Below are 14,819 nucleotides of genomic sequence, written 5' to 3' on the forward strand. Positions count from 1 at the left end.
GCCGCTCATGGAGGAAATATGTGTCCAAAATCAACTCCCGCACACCCATGTCCAAGGTGTGGAACATGATTCAAAAGATTAAGGGCAAAGGATCCAAATCTGGTGTTTGCCATCTCAAAGATGGCGACTCCCTTTTAACCAATAAAGTTGAAATTGCAAACAAACATGGCGAAACTTTGGCAAACCACTCTTCCTCGTGAAACTATAACCCCAAGTTACAGAAATACCAAACCCAACAAGAAAAGAAATCAGTCAATTTAAACTCTGATAATGGTGAGGATTACAATGAAACGTTTTCTCTCCATGAACTACGTCCTGTCCTGGGGCAGGCTCACGACACTGCAGCAGGAACTGATGATATTGCAAAAGCAATTTAGAAAAATTAGATTCTATCCACCACCAAGGGCTGAGGCTCTGCCTGGGAGCTTTTAGGACCTCTCCGGTAGACAGTCTACATGCAGAGGCTAACGAACCTTCCCTTGAACAACGCCGCATTAAACTTTCACTGCAATATATCACTAGATTACGTTCAAATCAGTAACAATCCAGCATACAATTGTGTTTTCAACCCTCTCTAAGAAAACTTGTCTCCTAAACTGCTAAGCCTGATTCCACCACTTGGAATCAGAATTTAACCACACATATCTGCAGCTAAAATTTATCTCAATATCATAGCATCTTACCGACTCCTGTCTTCACCACCCTGGCAGATGGTGAAACCACAGGTCGATCTTACCCTCACTAAACTCAAAAAGTCCGAAACAAATCCTTTGGTGTTCCAGCAGGAATACAACCAGTTACGGTCCAAGTATGACACCCATAGATCGATTTTCACAGACGGATCCAAGGAGGAGGGCCAAGTTGCCAGTGCTACAGTCATTGGATCTAAGACTGTCTCCTCTAGGATTCCCGACAACAGTTCCATTTTCATTGCCGAGGCCAAAGCTATCTTCTCAGCTTTGACCTATATTAAACAGCGGAATCATTCCAAAAACTTCATCGTTTTCACAGATTCATTTTCTTGCCTTCAAGCACTTCAAATTGTTACTTCAAGTCACCCAATCATTCTGGACATTTTAGAACTTTACAACGACCTCTCTACTGGCAAATGTGACATCGTCCTCTGCTGGTTGCCGAGTCACGTCGGCATAGCAGGTAACACAAAAGCCGATGCTGCAGCAAAATCAGCTCCTGACAAGCCCTTATCGCCACTGCTGATCCCGTACAGTGATTTCAAACCCACTATCAAAAGCTATACTCGGGACCTCATGCAAAAAAGGTGGAAAGTAGGAGGAAATAAACTGTATGAATTGAAGCCAACAATTGGTTATACCTACTTGGGTTGTCAGTCAAGTCGTGATGAGGTAATTTTTCGACGATGTCGTATTGGCCACAGTCGGTTTACTCATGACTATCTGCTGAAAACGGATGGGGATGGACCCCCCATGTATGTCTCTTGCGATGAGGTTTTCACCATCAAGCATATTCTGCTTGAATGCGTGGACTTATTGTCTGCAAGGGACTCACATTATGATGCAACAAATCTGAAAGATCTGTTCTCCCGCGTGAGCGCTCATCTGATAGTGAACTACCTGAGGGAAGTTGATCTGTATCATAAATTGTAACTGTGTAATGTGACTAACAAATTGCCTGCCTTTAAATTTAGTGCTATGTTTCTTTCTGCTTTTAAATGACAATGTAATGAATATATGTCTTTGAAATAAAACTCGTGGTGCATCTGTACTTACAATGTTTATTAATGCACACTGGTTCTCGTCACTATATGGCTGGAATAATGCCGATGTGACGCAAAGCCTAACTCAACTCAACTCATTCTGTGCGGAAATACATGGACTTGGATATTTCCCCCGCCCTTGACAGTGCACCAAGACAACCGTACATGCAGGAAAGTATTTGCATTTTAAACTGTCTGTTCTTTGTCAAGCCAGGTGCATAACACCAACACCTAGCATTCGCAGTTAATGCTAGACGCTTAGTAGTCATTCAGTGAGGGTTGTTCAATAGTATCGCAAGTAGTATCGCAAGACACGAAACAATCTTCCTGGTGCACAGATTCACTGCCATGGAATGGTTGAGACTCGCTGTCCTGCTCTCTGTGTATGTGCTGCACATTACATCAGGTAGGGGATCACCTCGTAACTTAGACCGAAATTCTTTTTGTGTAAATTGTATCATATAAAGGATTTGAATGGCCATACTTACGTATAATGAGTGGTAGGGTTCATTCATCTATACGGAATCAAATACTTCATTTTTACGCGAAGAATATCACTTATCACGAAAGCATGATTTAAATCGTTTAAAATGAAATGATATTATTTGTTTCATAACTAACATAAAGAACGTTGCAACAAAATTTGTGACGATGCTAAAGCAGAACTTAAACAAGCTTGTGAATATGTGCTGTGAAAGCAAATATATGCTGTGATAACCTGTTGTAGCCTATAGTGAATGATGTGCCGCGATAGCATGTGGTGAATATGTGCCGTGATAGCCTGTAGTGAGTATGAGCCGTGCTAGCCTGTAGTGAGTATGAGCCGTGATAGCCTGTGGTGAATTTGTGCTGTGATAGCCTGTGGTGAATATGTGCTGTGATAGCCTGTGGTGAATATGTGCTGTGATAGCCTGTAGTGAATATGTGCTGTGATAGCCTGTGGTGAATATGTGCTGTGATAGCCTGTGGTGAATATGTGCTGTGATAGCCTGTGGTGAATATGTGCCGTGATAGCCTGTAGTGAGTATGAGCCGTGCTAGCCTGTAGTGAGTATGAGCCGTGATAGCCTGAGGTGAATATGTGCTGATAGCCTGTAATGAGTATGAGCCGTGATAGGCTGTGGTGAATATGTGCTGTGATAGCCTGTGGTGAATATGTGCTGTGATAGCCTGTGGTGAATATGTGCTGTGATAGCCTGTGGTGAATATGTGTTGTGATAGCCTGTGGTGAATATGTGCCGCGATAGCCTGTAGTGAGTATGAGCCGTGCTAGCCTGTAGTGAGTATGAGCCGTGATAGCCTGAGGTGACTATGTGCTGTGATAGCCTGTAGTGAGTATGAGCAGTGATAGCCTTTGGTGAACATGTGCCGTGATAGCCTGTAGTAAATATGTGCTGTGATAGCCTGTAGTAAATATGTGCCGTGATAGCCTGTAGTAAATATGTGCCGTGATAGCCTGTAGTGAATATGTGCCGTGATAGCCTGTAGTAAACATTTGCCGTGATAGCGTGTAGTAAATATGTGCCGTGATAGCCTGTGGTAAACACTTGCCGTGATAGCCTGTAGTAAATATGTGCCGTGATAGCCTGTAGTAAATATGCGCTGTGATAGCCTGTAGTAAACATTTGCCGTGATAGCCTGTAGTAAATATGTGCCGTGATAGCCTGTAGTAAATATGTGCCGCGATAGCCTGTAGTCAGTATGTACCATGACAGCATGCGGTGAATATGTGCTGTGATAGCGCACGGTAGATTTGTGCAGTGAAGCTTGCAGTGACTATGACACGTGGTAGCCTGCAGTGAATATGTGCCGTGATAGCCTGTGGTGAATATGTGTTGTGATAGCCTGTAGTGAATATGAGTCGAGATTGCCTGTAGTGAATATGAGTCGAGATAGCCTGTAGTGAATATGAGTCGAGATAGCCTGCAATGAATATGTTCTGTGATAATCTGCTGTAAACATGTGCCGTGATAGCCTGCAGTGACTATGCACCGTTATAGCCTGTAGTAAACATTTTCTGTGATAGCCTGTAGAGATCAACACTATTAAAGGCCTTTCACCAATGTGTGGTATGGTTTACAAGAAAGATTTTTAATAGCCTGAAGACACGAAAGAGAATCGGAAAAGATTATGTATTGTTTATATTTACGGTGTTTATTGATATATCTCAGAGCTGTTAATATAGAGTGTGCTTCTGCTGTGAAAATAGAACTGTTATTTGGTAATCGAGAAGATATTGTTCTGGATCCAATGACAGTGGCACAAGCAACCGCATCACCATCCTTGGGATCCATCTGAAATAAGGATTTGTATGTATTATATTTATTTCTTAATTGACTAAATTCTGGTTTATACTGTAATTCATTTCTTTCTGATTTTTTAAATGTAGTTAATGTTAGGTCAACTTGTGGCCTAACCAATTGCCAAGGCGGAGAAGAAAGAAGACGGGAAGGAGATATTTTCTCCAGCTTAATGCCGGCAGCATAAATGAATGGTTAATTCTTAAACCAAGAAGCGGAACAAAAGTGGCTTTTTGTTGTACAAATCCTCATAAAGAGGATTAAAGACACAATGAAATGCAGGGTTAGATTCAATAGAATAAAGTTTTGTGATATACTGCAAGGACAATTTTATACGGCGTTGTGTAAGAGATGGTTCATCTGCCTCAACGTAGAGACTGTCAACAGGAGAAGTTCTAAAGGACGCAAGACAAAGTCTTAGACCTTGGTGATGAACAGAATCTAAGAGCTTTAAGTTGCTTTTGCAGGCTCCACCATATATGATGGAGCCATAATCAAGTTTGGAACGGACCAATGATCAATATAGGTGTAGGAGAGTGGCTTGATCCCTTCCCCACTTAGAATTTGAAACAACTTTCAACAAGTCAAGTGCCTTCAGGCATTTAGCTTTAAGGGATTTAATATGCGACAGAAACGTTAAATGAGAGACAAAAATTAAACCCAAGAACTTGGCTTCCTTAACAACTTTGATGGGAGAGCCATTTAGAAACAGGTCAGGGTCTTTATGCGGTTTATATTTCCGACAAAAGTGTATACAATTAGTTTTAGATTTTGAAAATTTAAAACCGTTTTCAAGACACCATTTATATAGTTTGTTTAAACACAACTGCATTTGCCGTTCAATAGTATGCATATTTTTACCACGACAAGAAATATTAAAATAATCCACAAATAACGATCCATCAATTGAATCGTTTAAAACTTTTGATAAACTATTTATCTTTATACTAAAGAGTGTGACAGACAAAATACTCCCTTGTGGGACACCCTCATCCTCATTGTAATGGTCAGACAGGGTAGAACCCACGCAGACTTGAAATTGTCTGTCATTTAATAAGTATGCTATAAATTGAGGCAAGCGGCCTCGCAATCCAAAGCTATGTAAATCTTTTACAATGCCATATTTCCACGTAGTGTCATATGCTTTTTCTAGATAAAAAGGATAGACACAGCTTGCTGTTTATTAATTAGATCGTTTTTAACAAATGATTCTAAACGCACCAAGTGATCGACAGTACTTCTGTGTTTATGGAAACCACATTGTATATCTGTTATTAGGTTATTGGTTTCCAAGTACCAAACAAGTCGATTTATTTATCATGCGCTCCATGGTCTTGCCAACACAGCTAGTTAGTGAAATTGGCCTATAATTGGAAAGATCAGTATGATCATGTCCCGGTTTAGGTATGGGCACAATTATAGCATCATGCCACGACGAAGGAAATTGTCCAGATGTCCAAATGTCTTCAAAAATACGTAAGAGCGTCTCTAAACATGATTCAGGTAAGTGTGTCAGGAGTTGATAATGTATACCATCAGCTCCTGAAGCAGTATCGTGAGCTTGGTCAAGAGCAGTATGAAGCTCATGTATCGAAAAGGTTTCATTGTAGTCTTCCCCATTGTCTGAATTGAAATTAATTCTTTTCTTGCTGTCTTTGATATTTCTGGAATTCAGGTACATAGTTAGATGAGGAAGTTTTTTTGCCATGTCATATTTTTCAGTTAATAATTCATCTCCATCTTTGAGATGCTTAATGCTAGATTTCGAGCCCTTACCTTCTATTTTCTGGATCATGTTCCATACCTTTGATATCGGCGTGCGCGAATTGATGTTTGATACATAGTTTCGCCAAGATTGGCGTTTACTGTGTTTAAAAGTACGCCGTGCTTTGGCGTTTAAACTTTTTAATTTGTTTAAATTGTGGACCATAGGATGGCAACGGGAATAATGTTCAGCTTTCTTCCGTGCCTTGCGAGCCTGTTTGCATTCAGCGTTAAACCATGGTTTACGTACATGGGGAACTGCAGAGGATTTGGGGATACATTTGTCAGCTATGTGTTTGAGCTCATCTGAAAAACATTTTATGGCATCAGGAAGATCATGAAAAAGTTCAGGTTTGAGTTTGTCAGCACAGAAAGTTTCATATAAAGGCCAGTTAGCCTTCTTAAAGTTCCATCTTGATGATGGAGGAACAACAGATGGATTCACGGGTTTTAGTATTGTTGGGGAATGGTCACTTCCACATAGGTCGTCATGGACTGACCACTCAAATTCATTCAATAGGTCTGAGTCAGTAATCGATAAATCAAGAGCTGAATAAGTTCCTGTGCCAGGATGTAAATCTGTGCTAGAACCGTCATTATATATGCATAAATCATTATCTGAACAAAAGTCTTCTAATAGTTTACCTTTAGCATTAGTAGTTGTACCACCCCAGAGCGGGTTGTGGCCATTTAAATCTCCCATAGTGATACAAGGTTTCGGGAGTTGGTCATATAAATTTTGAAGGTCAGTCTTCTGAAGAGTTGAAGACGGTGAGATGTACAAAGAGCATAATGTGAACGCAACATGTAACGTCAGTCGTACGGCAACTGCCTGGAGACCAGTATTAAGAAGTATAACAGGGCTACGGATAACATTTTGTTTGATAAGGATCGAAGATCCCCCAGTGGCCAGATCACCTAGGTGGTGAAAAGGAATGGTATGCATTGAAATGGCGTAAATCAAATGTATCCGTCTGTTTTAAATATGTCTCCTGGAGGCAAATGGCTGATGGTGTGAAGTCATGGACTAATAGCTGCAAATCCTTGAAATTATTCCTTAGCCCCCTGCAGTTCCACTGTACAATATTATTAAAAGACATTATCTTTTGGGGGGATTTATTGGGGATCTACCCCACACTTGTTTGGAGGGCGACAAGCTATGTGCCCTAGGATGGACGTTTTCACATATGTCCATGGCCTCAAGAGATCCATATTTGTTGTATAGCTGAATTCTATTTTACGACCCTTTTGGGGCTCTGCCACTTTGTTTTTGCTTCGGTTTAGTTTTGCTTTTAACAATGTCTTGAGTATCAGATGAAGATTGAGACTGTGAACGTGACTGAGAGGATGACTTCTGATCAGAAGATGACTCTGACTGCTTTTCGGACGTACTAGGAAGTGATTCCGTAGTTTGGGATGATATAGCGGGATACAAAAGCTGTGGATTGTCGCCTTTGACCCTAGTGAAGTTTGTTTGACAGCTTGTGGATTATGTATCTACTTTAGGGCTTGATTCAGTTGGTGTTTTGGCTATTGAAGCATAACTTTCTGTAAGTTCAGATCTCTTTACAAGTTTGTTGGCATCAGAAAAACTGATGTTCTGGGTGAATTTGATCTTGTTGATCTGCATATGTTCTTTCCAAATCAGACACTCTTTTGAGAAAGATGAATGTTCTCCTAAACAGTTAGTGCATTTTTAAAGATACTTGTACAATCTTCAGTTGTGTGTGTCTTCTCACCACAGTGAGCACACACAACGGACAATGTGCAAGTATTTACACCATGTCCATACTTCTGGCATTTAAAGCATCTCAGCGGATTAGGAATGTAGGTGTCAACTTTGATATTGCAATAACCTGCTTTCAGTGATTTGGGAGCAGTTGGTGACGAAAGGGAGAACAGTATTGGTCTGAACAGTTTCATTGTTTTTACGGATTGAAAAGCGTTTTACATAGAGTACACCTTGATCTTTCATTTCAGTCACGATGTCAAGTTCTGACATGTCAGAAAACAATCGATCACGATCTCTGATGATACCTTTGTTTGTGTTTAATGTCTTGTGAGCAGAGACAGCGACCGGAATGCCGACAAACGATTCAGTGCTCAACAGATTGGCTGATTACTGCCGTTTCCCGCACTCAACCAGTAACGCACCTGAACGTAACCGTTTGATATTCTTAACCGGCGATACCTTGAATACCCTTGGAAACCGTGAAAGGGTTCAACTTTAATGGTGTTTTGTCGAGAGTTTCAATCACAAGAAAGCGTTGCCAAACGTCAATTGATTTGGACGGTCTAAGGTCATCATCATCAGGATCTTTTTCAAGAGGACGTTTTGTTTTTTCATAAGCCATGGTTAGTGTAGAGATTTCATCATCCGAGCTCCCCACCCACCACGGAGTATCACAAGGACAATGCTAAAAACAAGCGGATCTCCGACTTGCAGCATCAAGGATACCCGGATGATATACTCAAGCAGAAAAAATAAGAGATTAATGATTCCACCAGATTGGCCCATGAGCCACCGCCTTCTGGGGAAAAGACTCTCGGCAAAAACATTCATGAAATTGTGTAGTTGAAATTCTCAGTTCCAAAATTCGCCAGGACTTTAAACATATAATTGTATAATTCTCAATTTGGTGCAATAATACATAGACGTAGCACAGGGCTTGGCGTGATCAGCCGATTGATAGAACCGGGTCAGTTCTACCACCCGTCTAGGTGAAGTAAGGGGCGAAGTGGTGTGTTGGGCAGAGGAACACTGTTCCTGGAACCAGTGCCCTCAACCACCCCGACTGCCGTCCTCCACCGACACAGGGGCGCAACCCACGGCAAACGGGTTGATGGACCAAATATACCCCCGGGTCAACAACGGGGGGTTGAAGAGCGCGTAGCGTTACCCAGCACGAGGAGGTGGCTCTTCACGGGTGCCGTATTCAGGTACTAACTCATACAGACTGTGATCAGCAATAGGCATCCTATTACGTGTGAAAATCTTCTAGAAAGCCATGATGAAGGATGAATAGAAATGTAACTGAAGGACATGCAACTCAAGTGCATCACCACACACCTTCATCCATATCATCATTATGCTCCTTAAGTGAAAGAAACGTTTCGACTATTTGTTTTGCACGAATAACAATTTTCTAACGCATTCGCGGTTGGTTTTGTTGGGAATAACCTTTGGTGTCTTGAGAGGCATTTGTTTTCTCGTAGACATTCCTCGAATGAATCCCTTTCCTTGCAGTGAAATAGTGCGACCCATAGAGCCTGTTCTCTGAGGTCTTTCAGTACTGAGTTGAATTTTTGTGTAAGTACCCAAACGCTATGCCCCATATGACGGCCTGAGAGTGCTAAACATGACAACATGTCCCTCTTTTTGGTGATCTCTTTATTCATGCTTCAATCATCTATGATAAAAAGCTTCGATCTCCCTTAAGCGTGTCGTGAAATGATCGTAAACAGTCATGTAAGCGTACTCATGGGTCAATTGTATGCACCTCCGCGTCATTCATAACCCATTCTCTCACCGTGTATGTTTTATTGAACCGTAAAGTAGGCCAAAGAATAACGATATGGTTTACAAAACCTTGATAATAACCTTCAAACATATCCAATATAAAAGCGGTCGTTCCACAACCAGTCTGACCATATATTATTGCGCAATGCAGCTCCAGGGGAAGCTCAATAGATGGCTTGCACGAATCTGCCTTCTTGTACTTTAAGTTGTGTATCCATAGTAACGTATAAATATTGGTTTAATTTACTGGCGGGTTGAGCCTTCTTAGTGATTTGGATCGTTATACCCTAGTTTCCTTTTGCGATTCGACGCCCGCTACCCTAAGTTGGTCGTCATCCGTGGACCACATATCCAGCCACAGCGCAAGCTTCCTCGTCAGATGATCACCAATCCTCACCTGGGGAAGACCGAGATACTTGATTTCTGAACTGCGCTTTATTGTCGGTAGTTGTTTGTTTTTTTAATCTCATCCCACTGTTGGTAGGCGCTCATGCCTTGACTACATAGCTGATTGCTCACACCCTCGATAGTCACTTCTACTTAAGTCATCTCAGGGTTCCAATTCTTTTCGTTATCTTTTTGAAACGACATAAATTCTTCTTCCATAATGATCAAATTACCCTTCAAAGTTCTAGCGGGCATGTTCAGATTGATATTCCATAGGTATCACGTTTATCCCTTATATACATTCGATGACTCAGTACGCGATCGTACAGTATGGATTAAGTTCCCGAATACTGGTTGCGAATTTATCTGACCATATCAAACTCCAACATAATATTATCGATGGAGTAGCTGCCTTTGCTATTGCCAATGGCCGCCATTACCACTTGGTGAAACTCTTACTAAGCATTCGTCTTCATCAAATTATGTATCAGTTTCAGAAATATCAGCAGGAGAAGAAAAGAAAGCTATATTCTTACAAGTCTAACCCTCTACTTAACTGTGTTTTTAATCCTCTCTATGAGGATCTATACAACAAGCAGTCTTCTTTTGTTCTGCCTCTTGGTCTCAGACTTAAAACCATTCATTTCTGGTGCCGGCATTGAGCTGGAACATATATCTCCTTCTTTCTTCTCCTCCTTGGCAATTGGTGAGGTCACACTGACAACATTTAAAAAATCAGACACTAATGAATTACAATATAAACAAGAATTTAATCAATTGAAAATATAGAGAAGAGATACAAATCCTTATTTACAGATGGCCCATGGTTCCTAGTATGGTGATCTACCTTTAGATGCAGGCGATCTATAGCCCGTGTTTTATATTGTATTGTCTTCTTTAATTACACTGTTTTAGTTTTACATACTAGTTTTATGTTCATATCTGTGATACTCTAGTATTTTTACTGTCCATCGCCGACAGGTTTAACTCTTCATAATTTTTGTATTATATAAATTGTTTTCGTCACGATATGGCTGAGATATTGATGTGACGTTAAATATTAACTCGCTCACTCACTTATTTACAGATGGATTAAATGATGGTGTCGCAGTTGCTTGTGCTACTGTTGTTGGATCCAGAACAATATCTTTCAATATTTCTTCAACAAACTTGGCACAAAGATAGGTCTGGTGATGAACTGGTGCCTTTTGGGTAGTTTTGAATTTCTGAAGAAAATATTTTTTGAGTTTCCATGGCAGCAAGTTTGACTGAAATTGGTGGTGGTGCTCTTTTCCGGAACATAACCTGTTTATATTCTCCTTCTACTTTGCAATATAGTCACTGGCTTGGTTGAAATATATCATTGCATCCCAATTGTTTACAGACCGCTGCCATATAGCTGGAAACCTGCTGATTTTGGCATACAACTAAATTCACTCACTACTATATACACGCCAAAACACTTGATATAGCCATAACTAATTGACATGAAGAGTATTTTGCTATTTGCGGGGATATTGATGACTTTGTCTTCTTGTTTAAATGTAGTATTTTTGTCATTTCAATTTTGCTACGTTTGACTACATTCGCCAGCTGCTGAGGGGTTGATATAAATCTGCCTTGGGTCCTTGCAGGTAGCAAAGGTACCTTAAGTCCTCATGGTCCCTAGTATGGTGATCAGCCTTCAGTTGCTGATGATCTGTAGTGGTCTATATTTTTATGCAAGCGTACTAGTTTTAAATTAAGAGCTGTGATCCGCTAGTACTTGTACTGTCTTTCGATGACAGGTTTTTACCTTCTAAATGTATAGATTTTAATATTGATATAAATTACATTGTTCTCGTCACGATATAGCTGAAATAATGCCGATGTGACGCTAAATATTAACTCACTCACTCATCCACACACAAAAAACACAGGTCAAATTTAGTGGGACATCATTTGGTGTTCCCGCTAAATGTAATCTGTTTTTATGGGGCCAGGAGCAGAACTGAAGTGAAAAGGCTTGATGAGTTCTGTCATTCTGTATACTACTGTACATCATACATAGTTCCTCGTCTCTGAAAGTCTGCTTTTCTATGTTCGACTACCAACGATAATAATCGATTATGACATAAACCTCACCATCTGTTGCAGGACAATCAAACTGTTGGAGAATCACATTTACATGAAAACTAAACTACTGGAGCCATAAATTATGAATTCGCGTGACCAGTCTTTATCTAACATTCGTTTGACTTTTAAGTATTACACGTGTTATATATATATATAACATATTTCACTACTATTACCATATGATAACATTGGATAAAATCAATTTCTCTCGGTAATTGTAAATGAGTAAGTTCAAGCACGTCGTATGGTGTCATGTCGTACTTCACGTTAACAAGAAAATGTTTGCCGCACTTACCCACTACATCATATTTAAAATACTTCGTCGTGGCAATGCCATTGACAGCAGGTTTCTTAATATGTCTTTGAAAGCATCCCAAAGGTACGGCAAGAAGGATGGCTGCACATCCAAAGACCAGGAACCCGATCCACCATGCCCCGACCCACTGAGGGTGATGATCATCCAACTGTGATTCTTGAAATCAAAACATACTCTCAAAATATTTCATTGACAGCTCTATATTTTGGTTTTTCACATTTAACAACGGTTATTAATATCTAAGGGTGTAGTCCAGCGGATAACGTTAGTACTTGTTGACATTTGAAAACATAAAAACACATGATTTGAAGAAGATGTAGCAGACATATATCTGTAATTCCATGCGTCATTCTCTGCATTTGAGGGCAGTATTTCCTCTGAACCATTTTTGTGAAGCAATATTGAATTGGTGTGAGTTAAGTTTAGATTACTATTAACTGCCACTACAAAACCTACCGCTGCTGTCTACAGGCATGGAGCTAAACAAGCCACCAAGGTGGCCGAGGAACGCCCCAGTCATAGTGATACCTGCAATACCATGCAGATAATCAGTAACATACCGTGTCAACAAAGGAGTTTATGTCGACATGGACATTACATGGACAAATGAATACAATACGACCTGTTCATGTGATATCATACACGATACAGCCTTCATTGATACCAGTAGCCTTGACACTAAACGAGTTTTCAACCAAGCAACAAAGGAGATACAAGGCTCTCCATTTTACCTCACTATTCTGGAATATTCAGCAACCCACAACAGACATCTTTAGTGCATGTTCATGAACTTCTGTAAAAGGCATCACAAACGCAAAATATAATTTATAAATAACGTTTGCTCCAAATCCACGAGTAGTGTAATGTAGTTGCATTTGTCCTTAAATCTTTATAGTTGTAATTGATCACATAATAATTGAGTGCAAAACTCTAGTTTTCACTCTAGTGGTACCGGAAGCGGAAATAACAGGTGTTGTAAACAGAAAATTACCTGACAGTTAGTCAGCCTAATTACTTATGTTGAGAGACAATTGAAATCATGCTTAAAGCATAATCAGCGAATATTATATTTAAATAATGCGCATTTTGATACATGTTCAGAGTAGAATTATCTATTCTCCCTCTTAGCAATAAGAATGATTTCCTTTTCAGCTTAGGTATCGTCTTTTGTTTCTTTTGAACAAAAAGCTTATACAATTCATCAAATGCGTTATAGGCCACGGTCACAAAGATAAACATACACCTTCCTCCACACGCACAGCACTTTCTCCTTCCTGAACTCTTCTATTTAACAGGTGTAAGACGTGAGAACATTTTAGTTTAATTTCTGTGACCGAAACTCACTTCGCTTCTAAAATCTATCGTCAACATCTTCGCGTGTGCGACTTGAGGACATACCTGTCAGTAAGCTTGATTGTTGTTTGTCACGGGAGTTGTTGTCAAGATAATGTAAACCCAGGGTAAATCGTGGTGATTTACCCATCCCTAGTAACACCATACACACGGCCAGCACATTATACACCCAGTGTCCGTTGTCATTCGCCTGGTCATTCATAGCTGGACACCGCTTTGGTTCCTGCAAGGAATCCTGACATAGGCTGACTCCTTGATGAGAGGAATAGTTGGAGGATACGTCCTCTAGACTAGGACGTACGGGACTCACGAAGTGTAACAAACCCGCCATTAAACTTGCAACACCATACACAGCCAGTGCACATGAAATGATCCTGGGTATGAAGTGCCTTGCCCCAAAATGGCTGCAGAAGAAAATAGCTGAAAGATAACCGATTTCGCTGCAGCTGAGGAGTAGGCCACTTCTTGTGCTGCTGAGGCCAAATTGCTTCTCAAGGGAGGTGGTTTGGGACACCGTGTAGGGCTTGACTGACTCGAACACCAGAGATGATGCACTGAACACAACAGTGAACCAGAGAACATTGTTGAAACACTGACGTCGGAGTCTCTTAGATTTTGCTTTCACTCTTGTGCTGATCCTCTCCATCTACAGGTTTAAGGAGACATAAGAATGTTTTGGGTTTTTAAAATCGTGGTTGCAAAGGGGTTAGCTAATTTTGATGGTGTAATAAGGAACGTGCATTTGTAAAGCTATAATACATATTTTTCATCATTCATATTACTGTGACTGTTCAGAAATATGTATATATATTTCTCTATGATGATCAGCTTTATTAAGTATATATTCAATGTATACTTATTCGTTTATGTCTTCATCAGCTAGCACTCCTTCCCAATCTATCAAAATGGTTTGTTCAAGTTTACTTATCTTCCATATACATATTAAATATCTGCATAAAGTGGCTTCCCTTGATACAATGAGACTGTAACACTTCGCTTGGTGCATTGATGATTGAACCATCAACAATATCAACATTGGCACTGGGAGTGTTTTTCTGGTGACCCCTGCCATGATATTACTGGAATATTGCTAAAAGGGTCGTAAAACCAACTCACTCACTCAATCTAATAGGTAAATAGAAACGATTTGGTGGCATCTATAGTCGGTCATGATTTTTCGTCTCAGACTGGCAATACTGTGGATTTCTTGTTTCGTCCAATCACCAACACCAAATTAATATGAACGGACGAGTATAGCACAGATATTTGTGGCTTTAACTTTGTTACGAAACTCCAGATTTTTATTCAAGTGACCTCAACATTCATTCGT

This window comes from Haliotis rubra, unplaced genomic scaffold, assembly GCF_003918875.1.
Source record: "Haliotis rubra isolate DU_JTF1 unplaced genomic scaffold, ASM391887v1 Scf903, whole genome shotgun sequence".
Taxonomy (NCBI): Eukaryota; Metazoa; Mollusca; class Gastropoda; order Lepetellida; family Haliotidae; genus Haliotis; species Haliotis rubra.